The sequence below is a fragment of the Camellia sinensis genome, chromosome 1 (genome assembly GCF_055761805.1).
Source record: "Camellia sinensis isolate YWXY chromosome 1, ASM5576180v1, whole genome shotgun sequence".
NCBI lineage: Eukaryota > Viridiplantae > Streptophyta > Magnoliopsida > Ericales > Theaceae > Camellia > Camellia sinensis.
In genome coordinates, this window is record NC_138961.1 from 77,721,065 (window position 1) to 77,742,921 (window position 21,857).

General features: G+C 33.9%; 1 long non-coding RNA gene and 1 pseudogene across 1 annotated transcript; both read right to left on the bottom strand.

Moving 5' to 3' along the window:
* Positions 1 to 302: 302 nt before the first annotated feature.
* On the bottom strand, positions 303 to 21,627 carry LOC114265577 (putative pectinesterase/pectinesterase inhibitor 17; annotated as a pseudogene).
* LOC145795483 (uncharacterized) lies at positions 10,599 to 17,502 on the bottom strand. The gene is made up of 3 exons (XR_014336488.1): positions 16,424 to 17,502; positions 12,577 to 12,934; positions 10,599 to 10,926 (listed from the first exon to the last, which is right to left on the bottom strand). It is a non-coding gene; the product is annotated as an uncharacterized LOC145795483 (long non-coding RNA).
* Positions 21,628 to 21,857: the final 230 nt, after the last annotated feature.

A 21,857-nucleotide genomic window follows, 5' to 3' on the forward strand; every position in this document is an offset into this window, starting at 1 on the left:
AATATTAAAATCAAATCGATTAAAATTGTAGAGAGCAAAATAATAAAATTATGCTTCTATATAGATGATTATGCATATATTACTCCATTGTCTACAAGTAACGGATATAAATAATAAAATTACGAGTATGAGTACAATTACACTAGAAAAATATACAACTCCCCAACTAATAATTTTCTAAACCATGTAGAAAACTTTTAATTGGTATTCCCAACTTCACTTCAGCTCTTGTAGAAGAAATGGAGATGAACATTATCAACAATTAGATGTAAATAAATAATAATAATTTCCTAGGACTTTTTTATTAAAATTTTTTTATGACCGAATAATGGGCAGACTAACTTACGTGCATCTCGACTAATTCTTAACACTTATAGATCAAGAATAAAAGGGATGCCAGCCTGAGGAAGCCATGAATCACCACCGATGAGCTTCGCAACACTGAAATTCTGTGCTACAGTTTTGTTCCTCATGTCGTGAAAACCGCTCCATTTTACCCTGCTCTTAGTCGAAGACCCCGGACCATAGTTCTTATACTCTCCATAATACAAAGTTTCTAGGTTGTCTGTTTGGTTTCCCCACTGTGACCAACCTTCAGGAGGCACAAACCAATCCAGATAAGTCCTGAGATAAACAACCCGAGCATAGTCGCGCCATGGCCGCTCCAAATAAGCTACAAATGGCCTGAGTAACTGCTTTGGATCCTCCGCGGGGGCCACCCTGCACCTGTGAAATGAAATCCCTGTGTTTTGGTTTGGATCGGATCGGCTTTGTGCTGTTATCACTATTTGGTTCCCATTTATTGGTGTCCTTCCGTGGATAAAGCAGTTTTGGAAAACTACAGCGGCGTTTTCAAATATGAAGTCTACTGTTCCGAATACATGACATTTTCCGTAGAATTGTCTTTGTGAACGTACACAGAGGGTGTCTTGATATCCCTCGAAGCTACACTGGTAAGAGACTGAGCGATCGGAACGTGATATGAGTGCCACCGCCTGGCCATTTTGTGGACCAGCTTTGTTGCGGAAGGTGATGCCTTGAGCTATGAATCCATCACCGGTTATCGCTGAAAGTCAATTATAGAATGAGTAATGTTATACAAACTATATATAAAAATTTTTGATACAAAATGATGCGTAAGAGAATTGGATTTATGATTATTATTTTAGTTTCAAGTGTGGTTTGATGTGTGTTATTTTATTTACGAGTAATTAAAAAAATATACAAAATATGATTGAAAATTTTGAATAATATATATAAAAATAAAACATGTTAGAATCCTAGAGAGGAGATAACTTGGGTTCAATTAGGCTAGACTCGGTCGAGATATCCTTGATCATCAAAACCATAAACTCTTCACAACTTTGTGTTAGGTTAACCTTCAAGATTGATTACGGTTTAATTACTTTGTCTCCAAAGATACAAATTCTATCAATTTTGACCCATGCATGTCACCCTGTTTAGTTTCATTTTCAAAATCAGATATATATATATATATATTTTCAAAAAGTAAAATTAATTTGACAAAAATAAAAAAATGAAAAAATTATTTTAAAAATTTAGAACATTATTTTCACTAAAAAAAATAAAAAATAAAAAATAAAAAACAGAGAGACTTTAAAAGAAAAACAGAGAGAGAATGGCTTACAAACAGTTGCAAGGTGGAGAAACACCCTACATGGCTACGGTTGCCGGTGATTATGGTATTCTTCCAACCATCACCAACCAGCATTATGTTCGGCATGTCGAGTTCAATCTCAATGCATTCATTATAAACCCCTCTTTCCACATAAATAACAAACCTTCCACTATGACTCATATTCATCAATGCATCGAGAGCTTCTTTGATTGTGCAAAAATCTCCTGACCCATCTTGAGCCACCACGAGGTCCGGAATTGGCAATTCTGACCACAAAAGCCTCCGATCACCACTCGAAACCAATCTAGGAAACCCCTCTTTGTAGTCTTGCTGTTCAGTTGCGGAATTGTTGATAGCCAAACTATTGCTTATCATCAAAGCAACATTGTTTGACATGAGGGGAAATATGTTTTTCGTAACATTTAGGAGTTGTTTGGGTGTCCTAAATAAGTGGACTTTTTATTTTTTTAGACTAAAAAGTTGAGGTTGAAAATATGAATGTTTGGGTTAACTTTTTGACTTTTTATGAAAAAATGTGTATTAAAAAATTGTATAAATTAATGTGTAAGGAAAAATTAATATTAGGAATTGTGCGGCTGTAATTGTTGACTTTTGGTGAATAGTGATAACTTTTTAATTTTTTGAGTAACTTTTTGATTTTTTAACTTTTTTGAGACTTCCCAAACTTGGCCTTAGTTCGATGAAGCCATTTTGACACATGTCAAGGAATGTTAAGTCATGTTTGCGCATCAAAATCAGTATGTTTTGTGCTCTTGTCTAGGGTTTGGTTGAGTTGGAGGACCGTGCTTTGATAGAGCTTTAGGCAGTCAATCCATGCGGCCTTTTCCCTCTTGTCATGACATTTTGGCCCTAGCCACTTCATTTGGTTGAGTTCTTCAAGTGCTTGTTCCATGGCGGCTTTTGTGACCAAATTTTGAAACTTTTGTATTGGTAATTTGTTGCTGCCTTTTCGGCCAAGGTAGTGCTTGCAAAGTTCCGCACCACCAGTTTATGTCGCCTAAATCAGAGCATGAGTGGATTGGAAAGAGGAATGAAGAGAAGGTTATGAACCATACAAAGAACCCAAGCTTCACCATCATGGATGGGCTGCTTTTTTTTTTTTTTTTTTTTTTTTTTTAAATTTCTTCTCTTCCTCTATGTTGTAGATGCTATCATATTGAGGACTTGTGAACTGTGACAATATGGACGGGTTGGTTTCTTAAAGCATGAGAAAATCACCACAGATTGTTGCAAATCTGATAATCTGTGTGAATGACAATCAATTGTCTGAAATCTAATAGAACTTTGTATTTATGTTATTGACTCTAGCTTTGCTTCTTTGAAATTCAAAAAAATCAGCACAGATTAAGCAAATCTGGTAATCTATAAATGGCCATAAATTGTTTCAACTCTATTCTAAATATCTGCCGCGTCCCGTTCAGACATTTATATATCTTATGTGGCGACTAGTTGTCTGCTCAGTATTGGAGATGGAATCACCACAGATTTGTATAATCTGATAATTCCCAAATAAGAAAATCAGTATAAGAAAATAATATACAAGTTCATCTTTTAGATCCAATAATGTATAAGAGAGATGATTGACTAATGATTAAACAAAATATGAGAGAGAAAATTATCTTAAATATTATAATTGATAGACATTATTAGGTTTGAAAAAGAAATTTTTGGTGAAACCTCCATTTTTTGGGCTTTTTTTACGGTAAAGGACAACTCAATGAATTTCTCTTCAAAAAGCCCTTGAGTAGGAGATGTGTGGCTCAATAAGGACATTTTATATTTTTTTTTGGACCATATTGCCCTTATACATATATCATATATTTGAAAATCTGAGCTCATGTATGCATGGATCTTGTATATTTGAATCGGTGAGGAGAATCTGCGAAATCAGTGAAGATAATTTGTGAAATCCATGAAGACAATCTCAAAATTTGAAGATCTCGCCTTTGGTCAACAATGCACGATTTCCCATCAACGATCAACACTCTTAATTAAACGAGAGATTACGTTTCAAATTTGTATCAGATTTAGAGAGTTTCATTGAGATTTGTGAGTGCTGATGGAGTTTTAGAGGTTTAGTTTATATCACATGTTTGATTATTGTTCGAATTCAATCAAGTATGTTGATTTGTTAATTAATTTTTTTTTAATTTATTTTTATTGTGTATGATATGATTTTGTTTGACGAAATGAAAGTAAAATTTTACTCTGGTATGTGCTTTGATTTTGATTAATAAAATGAGAGTAAAATTTTACTCTAGTATTATCCATTTTTTTTTGTTTTGTTTTGTTTTGTTTTTTTTTGATACAATGACAGTAAAACTTTACTCTGTTATTGTGTTCTGTTATTTATTTTCAGAGCAACGAGTTCAAGTAATGAAATAGAATGGGAGACAAACGGTCCCATCATTTGATATTTGCCTATTTATATAAAAGGATATTTCAATCTTTTCATTATATTTTTTTTTATTTGAGGAGCTTTAAAACCAATATTTTATTATGTGAGTTTCACACAAAAAAAAACCAATGAAAAGGGCTTTTCATCCAAATTCCCATTTGAAAAATGAGTATTACTTTTGGACTAAAAAAGTAATGCCCAAATTATGCTGTGTATAAATGGATTCCATACTTAACCACAAAATAATGGACACGGGTCACTGCTATACTTCCTCCTTGCTGTGCCGTAAAATGGCACAGTTTCTTTTTTTTTTTTTTTTTCACTATGTTTTTTGGCATGATAAATTACACTTTACCCTAAACTCTAAAATAAAAAAAAAGTTTTAAGAATTAAACATAAACCCTAAACCCTAAAATAAGAAAAAATTATTTTAAGAACTAAACCTAAATCCTAAATTCTAAAATAAAAAAAATAAAATTTAAAAATTAAACCCTAAATCCTAAACCCTATACCCTAAAATTAAAAAAAAATAATTTAAGAATTAAATCCTAAACCCTGAACCCTAAAATAAAAAAATAAAATAAATTTTAAGAATTAAACCTAAACCCTAAAATAAAAAAAAAAAAATTTAAAAATTAAACTCTAGACCCTAAACCTAAACCCTAAAATAAAAAAATAAATTTTTTTTAAGAACTAAACCCTATACCCTAAATCCTAAAATAAATTTTTTTTTATCCCTAAATCTTAAAATTAAAAAAAAATTAAGAATTAAACCCTAAATCCTAAACTCTAAATCCTAAAATAAAAAATAAATAAATTTTAAGAAAAAAAGAAAAGAAAAAAAGAGGAAGATGAAATTGTGCCATTTTAGGCACAACAGGGAGGGGTCACAGCAGTGTCTTCGCTTCCCAAAATAATAGATCACACATGTATTTATTAATTTAAGTTCCACCAATTATGTATTTGTGATACATAAAAAATGAGGAAATTACACCGGTAATCTCTACATTTTGTTTCTTGTGTCATTTTGGTTCCTACACTTTCAATTGACTCAATTTTAATTTTTAATTTTAAATTTGGATTAATTTGATCCAATACATAACACGATTAGGAATTTAAACAAAAAATGATCATGAGCTGGTTAAGGTTAACTCATTGAATTGATCGACTTTATAATTTTACTTCTAAAAGCATAATACATGCAGCTTATATGTGCATTTTTCATAAAAAAAAACGATAATAATTGTAATTAATCGGACCAAATTAAGACAAAGTCATAAATTTATAATCAAAACTGAGTCAATTGAAATTAAACAAAGCAAAAATAACACACAGTTAATTATTTGGTAGTTTAGGAGTACGGCCACGTAGTGTTCTATAGTAGTATGATTGGCAGAGAATGTGTAGTATTGATAATTTATGTTTGATAATTGAGGAACATAAGAAGACATAATAAATGGTGGTTGGTGAGGGAGTATGGCCACGTGATACTCCAAAACTAATTTATAATTTTCCATAATATAAATACCAAAGGATGGGGACTACATGTGTAATTTACCTATAAAAAATTAAGTAAGGCTACAATTTCATTAAAAAAAAAAAAAAAAGGTCAAAAGGTGTCCAAAATTTAACATTAATGGTGAAGAGTCACCTAAAATGTGAGCCTACAATAACAACTTTAAATGCATACCATATATTTGAAATTTTGGTAACTTTTGTAGTTAATTTTCCGAGACTGTAGACTTTTGCTAAAAATTTACATAGACAAACAATTTATATATTGCATTACTCTTGTTATAAATAAATTCTAAGTAGATATTGATTCTCTCTCTGATTTGGATTCATTTTCTTCTACAAATGTCTATCTATATTACATTAGCAGGAATTTTGATTTTCTCCCTTATAACGCAAAAGTTTAATCGGAATGGAGCAGCAAGATTAAAGGTACTAGGGTGCTTGTGGATTGAATTGAGTCAGGTGACCTTCCATCCATCATCTATTTAAACTTAGGTGAATTAAAAAAATCAATCTACATTCGTCGTTTAATTAGCAGATGCGGATTGAGCAAGTCGTACGGATTGACAACTAGATGCTAATCGATTTGGTGGTTTGAGCTTGATTGTTTTAATTTTTTTTTGGAATTATTTTACAGTAATGTTTCTACTATTTTTGCCCATATTTGATTCCAAATGATTTATTTATTTTTTATAATTAAAATAAAGGCCAAACTTTTATATTTCATAAGTACTAAATATTATTACTAAACATATGATTTTTTTAACATACAAAATATTAAAAAACATAACATCATTTTCTTAAAGGGGGTTGGAGGATCGGGTTTGGTCGGGTAGCCTCTCATCCACTATCTGTTCGAACATAGGCGGATATGAAAAATTTTCATCTGCATCTACCTGTTCATACTATTGAAACCACTTAAAAGTGAATGGATTTGGTTAGATTGGTCAATTTTGACGGATCGATCGGCTCTGAGCACTCTTAAAAAATACAAAACTAATATTAAAAAACAAAATGAGAGACCTTCTGAAAATTTAAGGGTAAAGGAGTTTGAAAATAATTGAATCATCAAAATTGGATTAAAGCAACAAAGAAACAAACAAAGGTTAATCAGGATACAACTATTGACAAGAAAAAGAAAAAAATGTTTGTCATCACGCTCAATATCTTTATTCATATAATCATGCTATAAACCCAAAAATTTATATGTAGAATTTATCTAGAATTCAATAGGGGATTGAGATTTATTCTACGTATTGACCTCACTATACACTCATTCAATCTCCACCGTTCATCTACTTTATAGGTAAATTCTTATACCCATTTTCTGGATTTCCAGACTAATCCATATTCATATCTTTAATTAGTTTGATTCTCATCTGTCTTAATTTCGTCATGTTCTTCAGATCATTATTTTTGTCTAAAATTTATGTATTTATTAAAGCAGTAATACATATGCTATGCCACCTTTTTTTTTTTGGGGGCCAAATTAAATAAATAGTTCATATATTTTATCCATATGCTACGCCACCCTTTTTTTTTTTTTGGGTAAATTAAATTAATAGTTCATATATTTTATCCATATGCTACGCCACCTTTTTTTTTTTTGGAAAATTAAATTAATAATTCATATATTTTGACTCTTATGTCATTTTAATTCTTACAATTTTAATTGATTTGATTTTAATCTTAAATTTACGATTTTGTTTTAATTTAGCCCATTCTTTGTTCAAAATGTGCACATGAGAACCATTTGCCATACTTTTAAGAATAAATTTGTATATTTACTCAACTAAATGAGTTAATGTCAAGCGATTCAATGACCATTTTTTTGTCAAAATTCTATTCTGCGTTATCCATTGCATTAAATTGATACAAAATTTAAAAATAATAGTCAAAATTGAATCAATTTAAAAATATGAGAATCGAAAGGACACATAGGCCAAATACAAGCATTACCGGTGTAATTTACTTTCTTTTTTTATTTTTAAACTCTATAAACCGTCGGCCTTTCAATTCAGGCTATAGTCCAAGTAGTGATGATGGGCACTTAGGTGTATTTGAGTCAATGGAATAGTCTCAGCCTCCTAAGATAATATAATTGTAATAACTTACTAATATGCTGTATCTAAAACTTTAACTATATATATATATATATATATATGTTTTATAGGGTAGTACTATTTAAACTAAAAAAAGACTATTTTTTCAAACCCAATGATCAACCAACCAATCACTCTCATTTATTTTTTGTAACAGTCTGTTTTGGGAGACTACTCGAGCAACTATCTATCACTCAAGCGGTGATGCGGAGCTCCCAATATCTTGAATGTTTGCAGGCAAGACCACTTAAGCGGTTAACTAGTCGTTTGAGCGTAGAATTGAGACTCTCAGTACTTTTATCGTAACTCTGCAAAATTTCTGAAGCCTTGCGTTTACTGCTGGAGCAGTGTAAAGTTAGCTTGAGCAGTCTCTTTGATTTAAGTACTTCGCTCGAACGGTGGAAAGTTTGCTCGAGCGGTCTGTTCAGGACAACACATTTAAAAGTCGATCCAAACATTTTTTTGTCTCACTTTTTCTAAACCTTTTCTCTCAGTATTCCTTATTTCCAAGCCCTAACCCTGAAAACACTTGATTTCTCATAGTTTTACCCAAGATTACCTTAGATCTTTAAAGAGGGTTGAAGAACAAGCTAAATCTTAAAGTGCTACCAATTGTTTCTCATCTTCTCAAAGATTAGAGTTGGGTTTTCACCATTTGTCTTCAATCTTGTGGTAGGGGTACTTTTAACTTGATATATTTATGATTTGAGATATATATGTGATATTTTCTTAGTTATAGTAATGTATGAGATGCTTTTATGATATAAAGAGGATTTGATAAATAAAAAGGGTTTATACCCAAATTTTTTTGAGGAAGACTAAGAATATTTTGTTAATTATTGTTTTTAATGACAAAAATTGACCTTTTAAGTGCAAAAAAGGGAAAAGCCCCAATTTTCTCAAAAACCCTAGATTTTAAACTTGATTAAATAATGAGGGTTTGGCTCAATTGACTCTTAAATCTTGAAATTGTGTGAATGATTATGGAAATGGTGTTGAGACATGAGCGTATTGAATTTTCTTGGATATATGTATTAAAATAGATGAATATTGAGATTGTGGAAAATGGTGGGGTTTGAGAAACCTTTATTGTTGATACTTAAATGTTGTTATGAATTGAACAAACCTTAGAAAAATTGGATTTGAAAACTCATGCATCATGTGTATTATAATTTTCTCATGTGATTTTATAATCTTGTGGATGTTTGGAAAAGATCAAAGGGGGTAAATAGTGTATGAGTTTGGGTAGTTGAGTTGGGTTTTGGAAAGTGAGTTATGTGTCGTATTTGGTACCCTTGCGGGGGAGTAAAGGTGTCCAATTGCTCTGTCTTGTACATATCGCCAGAAAAATGTGGGAAAGGTTTATGGGTGTTCATGAGCCTGCCGTTTTTAGAGTTGCCAAATGTGAAAAAACATGATTTTGGATGTCCACGAGCCCACCGTTTTTAGAGTTGGCAAATGTGAAAAAACATGATTCTAGGTGTTCACGAGCCCACCATTTTAGAAATCGGCAAATGTGGAAGGGAAAGGTTTTGGGTGTCCATTGCCCTGCCGTTTTTAGAGTCGACAAATGTGGAAATATTTTCTATAGATAAACCTATATATCAATGTATGGTTTTACGGCCGTTGTAACAACCATGACACAGGATTAACATATAATCCATGATTAAGCATGCCTAATAAGTAATTAGAATGAAATCTTGAGTTAATTACATGTGCATTGCATTATTTGAGTTTCTATCTATCCCTCATAGGAATATCTGTTCGCATTTCTGTTTCGTTTTGTGAATTGAAGGCCTTATCGGCATCCGATCGCAAAATTGATTCGGTATATGTGTTATTTGGAATTTTTAGAACTTTCTGATAGGTTTAATTGAAATCCGATTCGGAGCGAATTAAATTAAATTAATTAATTCTCATTTGCTTAGTTTAATTAATTAGCCACCACTAATGAAGCCTATATAAGGCTCCTTATGAGACACCATTCATTCATTTTCTCATTTCAACACATCTTTGAGCTTATACACACACCAAATGTGAGAGAGGGGGAAAAAGGAGAAGATTGAGCTCAACTAAGGGATTTGCTAGGAAGAAGAAGAATTGAACTTAGAGATTCAAGAATTAAGTCTCTAGCTCTCATCTTGGGAAGTCTAGGTAAGAATTCAACCCTTAGATTGTATAATATAGATGCTTAAACCATGAATTCAAGAAAATCGAGAAGGTTACATAAAAATTAAGCTAGAATTGGAGAAATGAACTCAAACCATGAATGCATGCATATTTCATAGCATTTTGAAGTTGCTTTCCCAACACTACAACAAAAAACACATTTGGCGACCCAAAAATTTGTCGCCAAAAGTACAAATTCCGTCGCCAAAAGAATCGGCGACAAATATACAACTTGTCACCAAAGGCCTGTCACTAAAAGTATCGGCAACGAAATCAGAAATTGTCACCGTAGGTAAACATTTAGCGACAAGCAAAATTGGTCGCCAAAAATCATATATTTTGTCGCTATTAAATTACAATTTGTTGCTAAAAGGTTAAAATTTTGATAGGCTATGTAGTTTCAGCAACAAATAAATACGTCGCCAAAAGTACTATTTAACGACAAAATTAATTTGGTCGCTAAAAATCACATTTTTAGCGACGAGTAAGTTTTGGTTGCTAAAAGTTCTTAGAATAACCACTAACTTTTAGCGACAAAAACAATATGTTGTCGCCAAATATATTAACAGCGACCAAAATACCACCTGTCACTAAAAATTCAGTACACAAATTTTGATTTTAATAATTTTCCTGTTCAAAATAATCCAAAACACCTGTTTTCCTGTGCACAATATATACCAAATGTAATGTAAATAATAATACACCTGTGCAAGACATTCATACTAATTCAAAATTAATAGCTATGAAAAATCCCAATAAACATAATTACAATTCTCTGACAATCTAAAACATGCATACCAATGTACTTACAAACTACTAACATCAAACCCATAAATACATTACCAAATCCAATGTCAAAATATTTTCAAAATTACAACCAAATATTTTGATGTTAAACATCTAACCAACAAGTCATTTACTAAAATCCTATGTCAAAATATTTACAAAAACACAAAACCAAATATTTTGATGCTAAACATTTGATCCATAAATCATTTACCAAAATCCTATGTCAAAATATTTTCAAAAACACAAAATCAAATCTGCTGATGCAGCCCAAACTATTTTCCACCATTGCCAATCTGTCACATGAAAAAAGAAAAAATAATATTAGATTGACCAAAAAAAAAAAAAACCTCGATATGAACTTCACAATTTTGATTTTAATTTTGTAACGGGAAGTCCAATCGGGTGCTGTTTGCTCATACAACTCTATTTAGGCTTGAACAAGCTACCCGTGCCAAGTTTAGGTGGTTTCAGTGGTCATTTTGCAATTTTGGGCCCCGAACGGGCCTTTTAAGTCTTGTGTTTTACATTTTTTCTTCTAATTTTCTAACCGAAAATCCAATCGAGGTCCCGTTTGTTCCTACAAGTCTATTTAGGTTTGAACAAGCTGTCTGTGCCAAGTTTTGGTGGTTTCGGTTGTCATTTCGCAATTTCGGCTCTTGAACGAGCCTTTTAAGTCTTGTGTATTACAATTTTCCTTCTAATTTTCTAACCGAAGATCCAATAGAGGTCCCGTTTGTTCCTACAAGTCTATTTAGGCTTGAAAAGGCTGTCTGTGCCAAGTTTGGGTGGTTTCGATAGTCATTTTGAAATTTTGGCCGCCGAACGGGCCTTTTAAGTCTTGCGTTTTACATTTTTTCTTCTAATTTTTTAACCGAAAATCCAATCGAGGTCCCGTTTGTTCCTACAAGTGTATTTAGGCTTGAACAAGCTGTCCGTGCCAAATTTCGGTGGTTTCGGTGGTCATTTCGCAATTTCAGCCCCCGAACGGGCCTTTTAAGTCTTGTGTTTTACAATTATCCTTTTAATTTTCTAACCGGAGATCCAATTGAGGTCCTGTTTGCACCTACAAGTCTACTTAGGCTTGAACAAGCTGTCCGTGCCACGTTTCGGTGGTTTCGGTAGTCATTTCAAAATTTCGGCCCCCGAACGGGCCTTTTAAGTTTTGTGTTTTACATTTTTCCTTCTAATTTTTTAACCGGAAATCCAATCGAGGTCCCGTTTGTTCCTATAAGTCTATTTAGGCTTGAAAAATCCGTCCATGCCAAGTTTTGGTGGTTTCGGTGGTCATTTTGCAATTTCGGCCCCCAAACGGGCCTTTTAAGTCTTGTGTTTTACAATTTTCCTTCTAATTTTCTAACCGGAGATCCAATCGAGGTCCCGTTTGATCCTACAAGCCCATTTAGGCTTGAACAAGCTGTCCGTGCCAAGTTTCGGTGGTTTCAATGGTCATTTCGAAATTTCGGCCCCCAAACGGGCCTTTTAAGTCTTGTATTTTACAATTTTCCTTCTAATTTTCTAACCGGAGATCCAAGCGAGGTCCCGTTTGTTCCTACAAGTCTATTTAGGCTTGAACAAGCTGTCTGTGCCAAGTTTCGGTGGTTTCGGTGGTCATTTCACAATTTCGGCCCCTAAACGGGCCTTTTAAGTTTTGTGTTTTACAATTTTCCTTCTAATTTTCTAACCGGAGATCCAATAGAGGTCCCGTTTTTTCCTACAAGTCTATTTAGGCTTAAACAAGCTGTCCGTGCCAAGTTTCGGTGGTTTCGGTGGTCATTTCGCAATTTCGGCCCCCTAACGGGATTTTTAAGTCTTGTGTTTTACAATTTTCCTTCTAATTTTCTAACCGTTGATCCAATCGAGGTCCCGTTTGTTCAACACAACCAGACATATTAAATGAAATGCTTATAGTGATTTGAAAAGTAAATTATGAAAAATATACTTACAAAAGTGTTTGTCAATAAGATTCCTCTGATGAAGTTTGTTACCACCATTGTTAGCTATGAGACGTGCTATGCTCTTCCCTCGAGTCTGACCCCTGACTTGTCTAAATGACGTATCTAGTCCCATTTTTTTGACAACTAGACTTATTAAATTTAATAAGGTTATATAGTTTCAAGATCATAGGTGTTTATTAAATTTAATAAGGTTATATAGTTTCAAGATCATAGGTGTAGAAACTAAAATGACTAACTTGATAAATAAATTAAAAATGCCCTAAAATATAGTCAAAGCTTACTTGATGTAGTAATTGCCCCCAACGAATGATTGCAGCTTCTTTATCTCTTTGCATTAGCTAATAACCTATAACATTTGAATCGTAAATCAAAGTTTAAATTAAAATCGCACCATACATGAAATCAATGGAGAGTGGACATGAAATGAATGTTATATGATGAAATTATTAAAAGGGTCACCGATACACAAAATATCTATCAAGATTTTTCCACATAATTTCAGACTACACAGCAAAAAAATAAATTTGGTTGTATTCTAAGAAAATCTTATGTAGAAACTAATTTTATAATTTGGTGATTGATGGAACTTACTTATCATTTGCTTTTCCAAGTCAATAAACAACCATATGAAGGTCTTCTTCTTTTATTTATTTATTTATTTTTTTTATCAGCAAAAAAAGAGGAACCTTTATAGATGGAAAATCATACAAGATATGAGATTACATCAAATAAAGGGAAGGAGTTTGGTGAGGAACCAAACCCGAAAGGAAAAAAAAAAAGCAGAAGAATAGAACACAGACAAAGAGAACCAAAAACAGAATAGAAAACTGAACAGAACAAGCACAACAGACACAACAGAGAGGAAGGCAAACTTTGCATACATGGACCTTACACAGCAGATTCATCCATAAATTTCCAGCAGCCCACAAATTTCCAGCTCAAATCAGTTTAACAACTCAGCAAAACAAGATTTCCAACAAACATAGCAGAGCACAGCACAGCAAAGCAAATTTCAGCATAACAAACACAGCACAGCAAATTTCAGCACTCCACCTTATATCAGTTCAGAGCAGTTCTGCTTTCCACATTAAGAAACAATATATTAAAAAAAAAAGGGTGTGATTGAAGCAAGAATGTCAAGATGGGTGATTCCTATTAGATCAACAGCCATGTGGGATATAATCTAACTGTTTTCCCCTCCCATTCACCTTCCAAATGTTCTTTGTCAATAAGTTTGGCTAGTTCTCCTAGGTGGTTCCATCTTTTGAGCACCAAATTGAGGCACATCATCACCTTATTTGAATTCTTGAATAAAAAATATATTATTGACGTGCGATGGTAGGGGGAGAGGGGAAGAGAACGATGGAGAAGAGAGAATATGATAGAAAAAAAAGAGAGGAAGAAGATGGGCAGAGAAGAGAGAAGAGGGAAATTAGGTAAAGTCATTTTTTGGTGTAAAATGATTGTTTTATGAGAGGGCAATTACAAATTCAACATTTCTGTTAGGTTTGTTGGTGAACTAACCATGTCAGTGAAGCTCAATATAATTTCATGAAACTAGTGGGACTTGTTCTAATAAACCCAAACCTTATGAGAGAGCAGTGTAATTTACCCATTAAGTAACTTAGCAAAGTGTGCTGGCCCATTATCCAGTAATTAGAATTGTGTAGGATGAGTCAATATTGTGTTTTATTCCAAGTTTTAATGGTTTGTTGCAATTTTATCTTTTCAAGTAGTTCAAGCTGAGAGAGTGAGGTCGTTGTTGATTTCATGATTATAAGGATCAGTATTTAAGTGATTGGAAGGTTATTCCGGGTAAGAGAGTGAGTGAGATCATTGTTGAATACGGGATTGGTCTTGTGATTAAATGCATCTATTTTCTTTATCCTTACTTATGGCTCCACAAGACAAGCTGCAACACTCAGTTATGACTCTTTAAGTAATTCATTCTGCTAACCATAGGTGCTGCGACGATTCAAGTATACTTAAAAATGTCAATGGATTAGTTACCGTAAAGGTCAAGTGGGTGGGTTATTAGTCTATGAGGAATTTTCATCTTATACCTAAGAGAATGTACAAATGTAGGGAAGTACATTACATTATAGGTAAACTTGACCAAACTAGCTGTTGCTAGCCTTAAACTTAGAATGCTAATTCTCTCAGGCTGTGTTTGGCTATTGGATTTGTGTAGGGGTTTGTGGAGGGAAAAATAAACTTGACCAAACTAGCTGTTCCTGTGTGTACTTCTCTATGATGAGTATGTATATGTATTTTAATTATTTGTTTAATGAAAGTTGAAGTTTTTATAATTATTGTAATACAATTTCATAGTTGAAAGCCAATGCCAGAGTGGTCAAATCGCAGTGTATATAATGCATATGTATGTGTATGCTTATGCACCAGCTGGGGAAAATAACAAAAAAAAAAAAACTCCACTTCATTCAGCTATAAAGGCCACTAAATTACAACATGATCAGAAACTTAATGTGCTTAACTATATCAGCAATCTTTTGTAGAGCTTGATGATGAGACTTCGCATCAGCTTATAGAATCGAATGAGCAAAAATGACATATCAGAAAAGCATAAAAGCATGAAGATCATTAAAAAATATCATTTGGTGGGAAAAATATCACACAAACAAGAGAGAATAAAATGTAGCATAAATGAAAGGAAGTCCAACTAATTTGCTATCACGCTGGTCAATCACCAGTGCCAACCTAACCTTGTTCAAAGCAGCAGAAAAATATAGAAGACCCTAAACCTCAATATTAAAAAATTATTTGGTCTATTCTACTTAAAACAAACCAACTTCTACAAATGCCCTATGAATACAAATGTAAAGCAACAAATAACTGATCCACCAATGAACAAATGTATACAAATCTGTTAGGTTTTATTCTTGGCAATCCCGTTTGACAAAACTCCTTTCAGTTGTATTTATTTTCGCAACTTTTTTATTTCAGTGAGACTATGAGTGTTTAGATGCGAATCCAACCCGAATTGTGCTTTTCAGAGAAGTTTGTGATGCTAATACTTTCAAGATTGCCACTTCGCTGATTATGACGGGGATCGAGCTGGGAAAAGGGCGAGCGGGGAAAAGGGCGCTCGAGCAGACCGCGCGATCCCAGATTTCCAGATTTGATTAAAGAGTTGCTTTTCTTCTGAAATTAGGATTGCTTTGGTTTTCTATAGATAATTGGTTTTCTCCCAACACTAGGGGGACTTCTTCAGAACTTATTTTTGGATCTTAAGGTTTATATCTGGAGAGATTTTGCTAGTTTTTCTTTGATGTTTTGATTGAGTCTTCAACTCATGTTCTAAAGAGAGTACATCAAAGGTTGTGTTTTGTTCTACAAAAGAGAGTGTTGTTCTTCAGTTGTGGATTCTGAAGAATTCGAGCCTGAAGCTGTGGTGGAATCCAGAGTGGCTCATCAGAAAGACAATTCCGTGGTGAAGATGGGGTTGGAAGAGGCACATAGAGGTTGGTTCAATTAGGCGTTGTGGATTCGCTAGGTAATTGAGAGTATACCTGTGTAATTCCTTTAATTCTTCTTAGTGGATTGTCTTGTGGCTGTTGCCCGTGGTTTTTTGATCACAGTTGGAGGTGTCCAATTGTGATTTTTTCCACGTAAAATCGTTGTGTTTCTTTGTCTTGATTGTTTGTTTGTTTGATTGGGATTGTTATATTCTGCTTAAAATTGATACATAATCACAAATCAACTTCTAGGGGATTTCTAGATTTTTCAAAATCAAATCCCCAGTTTGCTGAACCATTGATCAAGAACAAATATAAGCTCCCCTAAGAAAATAATATAGTGTTGCAAAGGTCCTCACCTTATGTTTTAAACCTTTAGCAACTGTTCGATCATTGACCTCTCCTTTCTTGCATCTCTTCTCCTTTTCCTAGTAAAATCAGAAAAGATAACTTATCCATATTGTCCTCGTAAACTCCAAAAATTAGTTATAAATCTAAATGGTAGATTTTACCACAAAGGCAATCAAATCATAAAAATGAGAAGATCTATATGACCCTCCTAAACTATATCAAGAATTCAACGAGCATAAGCACAATCGATGTAGATTGATGTTCACAAGGATGGGGAGATTGAAAAGGGCATCGATTGTAGAATCAAATTGGTGCAGTAACCACCTTGGTCCTTCCCTAATAGGTAGGATACAACATCAATCAAATTCATTACCCTACGTTTATACCCAAGACCACTCTCGCACACTTCTGATGTAGAACTCAACACACTTTTGCACAAGTAGGAGCCATGAGTAAAATCCAGACACATACAACGACTGGCTTAAGGTCTCAAAATAGAATGACCCCATGTTACAATACGCATAAAGCAATATAATCATGTGCACAACTCAGTCTGAAACCATAAATAACCACTTGGGTCTTTCCCCAAAAGGCAACCATTTGATATCACTTGCATGTATTGTCTCCACTTATGTATATAATATATCTAAGATCTCCCTTACACACTTCTGATGTGGACTCAGCACATGTCCACATAGGTCGGTGTCATGGCAGCGACACGTAGCCAAAGTGGTCATGCTTCTAGAGTATTGCACTTCAAATCTACTTAATGGAGAATCTTTATAGACACTTCCATGGTGTGAGGTATGCTAAATGATAAGCAACATGGAGCAGTTAAAAACAACATATACAAAAGCATGAGTGTGAAAATGCAGATCACTTAAGGAGTCGAAACAGGAGTCGAAACAGAGAAAAAGAAACAATAACAAATTAAGTCATTCTTTTAGATAAAATAAGAAATTAGTTTGAGATGAATTCATCATGTGCACAATGACCAATCATATTTACACTATCAAGGGAGGAGTTATATAACTGAAATGAAATGTTATAAAAACAAGATATAAGCCACTAAGGGTGTGGCGGCAATTCCTTCATACCTACTATTCCGTCTGGTTTTGGTTCCTGCGTAAGGTGGTGAAAAGAAGAAAAAAAAAAAGAAAAAAAAGAGAGAGAGACATGATTTTCTACAATCAGGAACTAAGGCTTCATATAGTTCGGTAGAATTGTAATTGGAAAAATTCTAACACATTAATATCAAATAGAAATATAATGATCTCATGCTAAATCCCATCCATCTAATATGCATTTTACTAATTGACTCTACAATTTATCTATAAAAAGAATATCTTGATGAGGTATTTATCTAGTCCAAGTCTTTCTGAAATTTTGGACGCATCAAACTGATAATGATGCTATATTTGTTTAGAAAAACAGGTAGTAAAAGATGTAATCACCTGAACAAAGTGGAGGTAATGTGTATTGTCATTTATCAATGTATGTTTCACCCTTGCATGGACACCTTTACCACCATCAGCATTGGGCGAAGAATTATAATCACCTGACCATTTTGAATTCTCTAATTTTGAATGAATATGCCCATTGCTACCAGCAGTAGAACACATTACTCCATTAAAAATTGCTACATCACTCCCAGAAACTCGGTATGAATTACAACTTTTAAATCAATTTCAGGAATGCAAATACAAAATTTGATTCCTAGGAATGCAGGAGGGGTAGGTACATATATATCATCAGAGGAAGACTACTTGAAGTTGCCTCTTTTGACGGCAATATATTAGAATGAGCACTGCAGAGTTATATACACAAAGTTATGGAATAAAATTTTAAAATTAGATTAATGAAAACTGAATAAATACAAGATCATCACAAACGTAAGCCTCCTGTTTTGATTAGAATTGCTAATAAAGATTTACCGAATGGAACATTAGCTTGAATTAATCTATACTTTATTGCAATATCAGCTTGCCTGTTTGTTTACTCTGATTGTTTTGTTGGTAACTTATTTTGCTGGGTTTAAAACTAATAGGCTAGGCAGATTTGCTGGATTGACGTTGGACTTTGCTGTATAGTGGTTGAATCTGCTGTCAAATTACTTTGTTTTTGGTTCCTATGGGTAGAAGTTTGATGCTAGTGATGGGTGGTTGAATCTGCTGTCAAATTACTTTGTTTGTGGTTCAAATTACTCTGTTATGGATGATGTTTTTGGTTCTATGGTTCCTATGGGAAGTAGTTTGGTGCTAGTGTTGGATGGAAGCGGAGAACAAGACTTGTCAGGATATAGGCAAGCTGATATCACAGGCATCTCAGAGTTAGTCTGCTGTTGGATTGTAGCAGAGTGGTGAGTAGCAGATTGGCTTGTAGCAGTATAGTCTGAAGCCTTTACTCTGGCACCAGTGTAGCTGGGCTGATCTCTCTGTGAAGGCAGTGCAGAGGCCTGCTGAGTGTAGGAGCTGGTGTCATATGCCTTAAACCTGGTAGCTGCGGCAAGAATAATGGTGTTTTGGGCTTATGGTTTGAATTGTTGTGTTGATCTATACGTGCCTGACTGATGGTCTTAGCCTTCTTATATTTCTTTTAGCATCCTCCTTAGCCTTCTTATATTTTTTTTAGCATCTTCATTGTGAACCAAATTACTCCTCCTTACAAGCACTTTGTTCTTCATCGTAGATGGCCATTCTGAATGAATTCACCTCTTATTCTGGCTTTCTTTATAACAAGAATCACCCATCTTAACATTCTTGCTTCAATCACACCCTTTTTTTTTTAATATATTGTTTCTTAACAGCCCAATTGTCTATAACATGCATTATAACAGTCTAGCAGACATCATAACAGTCAAATTAAACTTAACCCTTCAATGTTATAGGTAGCTTATGATCTCGCGACCCTTTGAAGCACTCTTCCATTTCATCCATCCTCCTTAATGTACCATTCTTTATAAATAATAGATTCAAGATATTAAAAATTATCTTTTTTAGATACCTTCTGGCCATGAAGTTTTACTTTATTTTCTTTGCTATTTTTAATTTTTCTAAAATTGCACCCTATATCTTCTTTTTTTCTTCTTGTTCTTAAATTGTCCACAATTCTACCTTTGAGTTCACTCATTTAGTTCCGCAATTCTACCTTTGAGTGCACCCTATATCTATTAGTGTTCTTACTTAAAAAAAAAAAAAAAAATTTCAATTTGTGATTGTCCATTAGTGTTATCTGATCTGATCTTTATGCCTTACCTGTGAAGGTCTTCTGTGTTTCTCCACCTTCGCAATAAAAATCAGATTGGCTCTTTATGGCCCTGAAAGGTTAATCTATATTTAACTATAAGAGTTCTCCATAGCCCCTTTGTGTTTCTCCACCACCCCCACCCTCACCCTCACCCTCTTTCACTAAACTGTTTCTTGAAACAAAGACATGAATCTTTTAAGGACTAGTACTCCTGCTTCAAATGCAACTATGCTCTTATCCCATGGTTAGTCTTCTTCTCCTATGGGTGCTGCTGTTGATTTCTCCAAAATTTATGTAACAAATAAATCTGGGTTAAAATTCTAAGACCAGTCCCCCAACTTCTCATGGGCCCGGAGGGATGGATCAGGATGTTGACTTATCTGCAAAAGTAGTACAATGGTTACAAGTAAGAGCTCTCTCTCTCTCTCGGTAAATTTTTGGCTTGTTTGTTATGTGTATATTAGTATATATATATTATTAGGGAGTGATCAAAAAAGCCGAGAATCCAGTACAAAAATTCAAATTCTAGTTCACATCCACAACCCAGAAAATATAAAAACAGAAAACAATGAAAATGACTCTAATTAGTCACATAGTCAAAGAAATTGCTCATACAAATTCTAGTCCACTGCAACTTTTTGTCTCTTTCAAACCAACACACAAACACATGGTGGGTGTGAAAAAACCACTTACAAAATGCACACCAAAAAACAATTACTCAAGATCACCTATAATTACTATGATGTCTCTGAAATCTTCAAAATATTCACAAAAGTCAAAGCTTAATGCCTAGCACAAAACATTGGTTCAACAAATGATCAAACTACCAAACTCAAACCAGATTTCACAAGAATCAAAATCTATAAGGTGAGACAGTGCCGAATGAAAATCTATAAGGTGAGACAGTGCCGAATGTGTTGTGTTCTGCAATGCCGAATGAAATTGATGATAAAGAAGAAAGAGAGGAAGATGAGACAGTGTGAGAGGGTGAGAGGGAGAAGGAGAAGGAGAGGGAAAGAGAGACGAAGAAGAGGGAGACAAGACATACCTTTTGTCTTCTGTTGTGCCGCTTCAGGTTGTGGAATGAGAAGACGAAGAAGACTCATCTTAGGTCACTCTTGTTTATTCGGTCATTAAAAAAAAAAAAAAAAAAATTCAAAACGACGTCATTTTGACAAGAAATTTATTGGCGACGAAAATTATTATGTTGCCATAAATATCATTCACCTTTCAGCGACTATTTTATTGCCGTCGCCAAAACGTCCAAATTGGCGACAAACATTTTTGTCGCCAAATGTTAATTTCGTCGCCAAAACTTTTTTAGCGCTCCCGCCCAAAAAATTAATTTCGCGCCAACCATTTTTGGCGACGAATTTAGATATTTGTTGCTAATGGTGTAGTTTTTGGCAACGAACACGTATATTGTCGCCAAAAACATACAATTGGCAACTAAATTCAATTTGGTTGCTAAAAAACGTCGCCAAAAATGCTTTTTGTTGTAGTGCAAGAATTTCCTCATGCATGTTACTAATTCACCTTAGTTTTGGGAATTCATCAAGTTTCATGTCATTTTGTGTCATTAGATCATGTTTTGAAAGTTTTGAAGTCAAGGCAATACATGCATGTTATGTTGTGCGGCTGTAATTGTTGACTTTTGGTGAATAGTGATAACTTTTTAATTTTTTAAGTAACTTTTTGGCTTTTTAACTTTTTTGAGACTTCCCAAACTTGGCCTCAGTTCGATGAAGCCATTTTGACACGTGTCAAGGAATGTTAGCGCTGCGCTAAGTCATGTTTGCGCATCAAAATCAGTATGTTTTGTGCTCTTGTCTAGGGTTTGGTTAAGTTGGAGGACCGTGCTTTGATAGAGCTTTAGGCAATCAATCCATGCGGCCTTTTCCCTCTTGTCATGACATTTTGGCCCTAGCCACTTCATTTGGTTGAGTTCTTCAAGTGCTTGTTCCATGGCGGCTTTTGTGACCAAATTTTGAAACTTTTGTATTGGTAATTTGTTGCCGCCTTTTCGGCCAAGGTAGTGCTTGCAAAGTTCCGCACCACCAGTTTATGTCGCCTAAATCAGAGCATGAGTGGATTGGAAAGAGGAATGAAGAGAAGGTTATGAACCATACAAAGAACCCAAGCTTCACCATCATGGATGGGCTGCTTTTTTTTTTTTTTTTTTTAAATTTCTTCTCT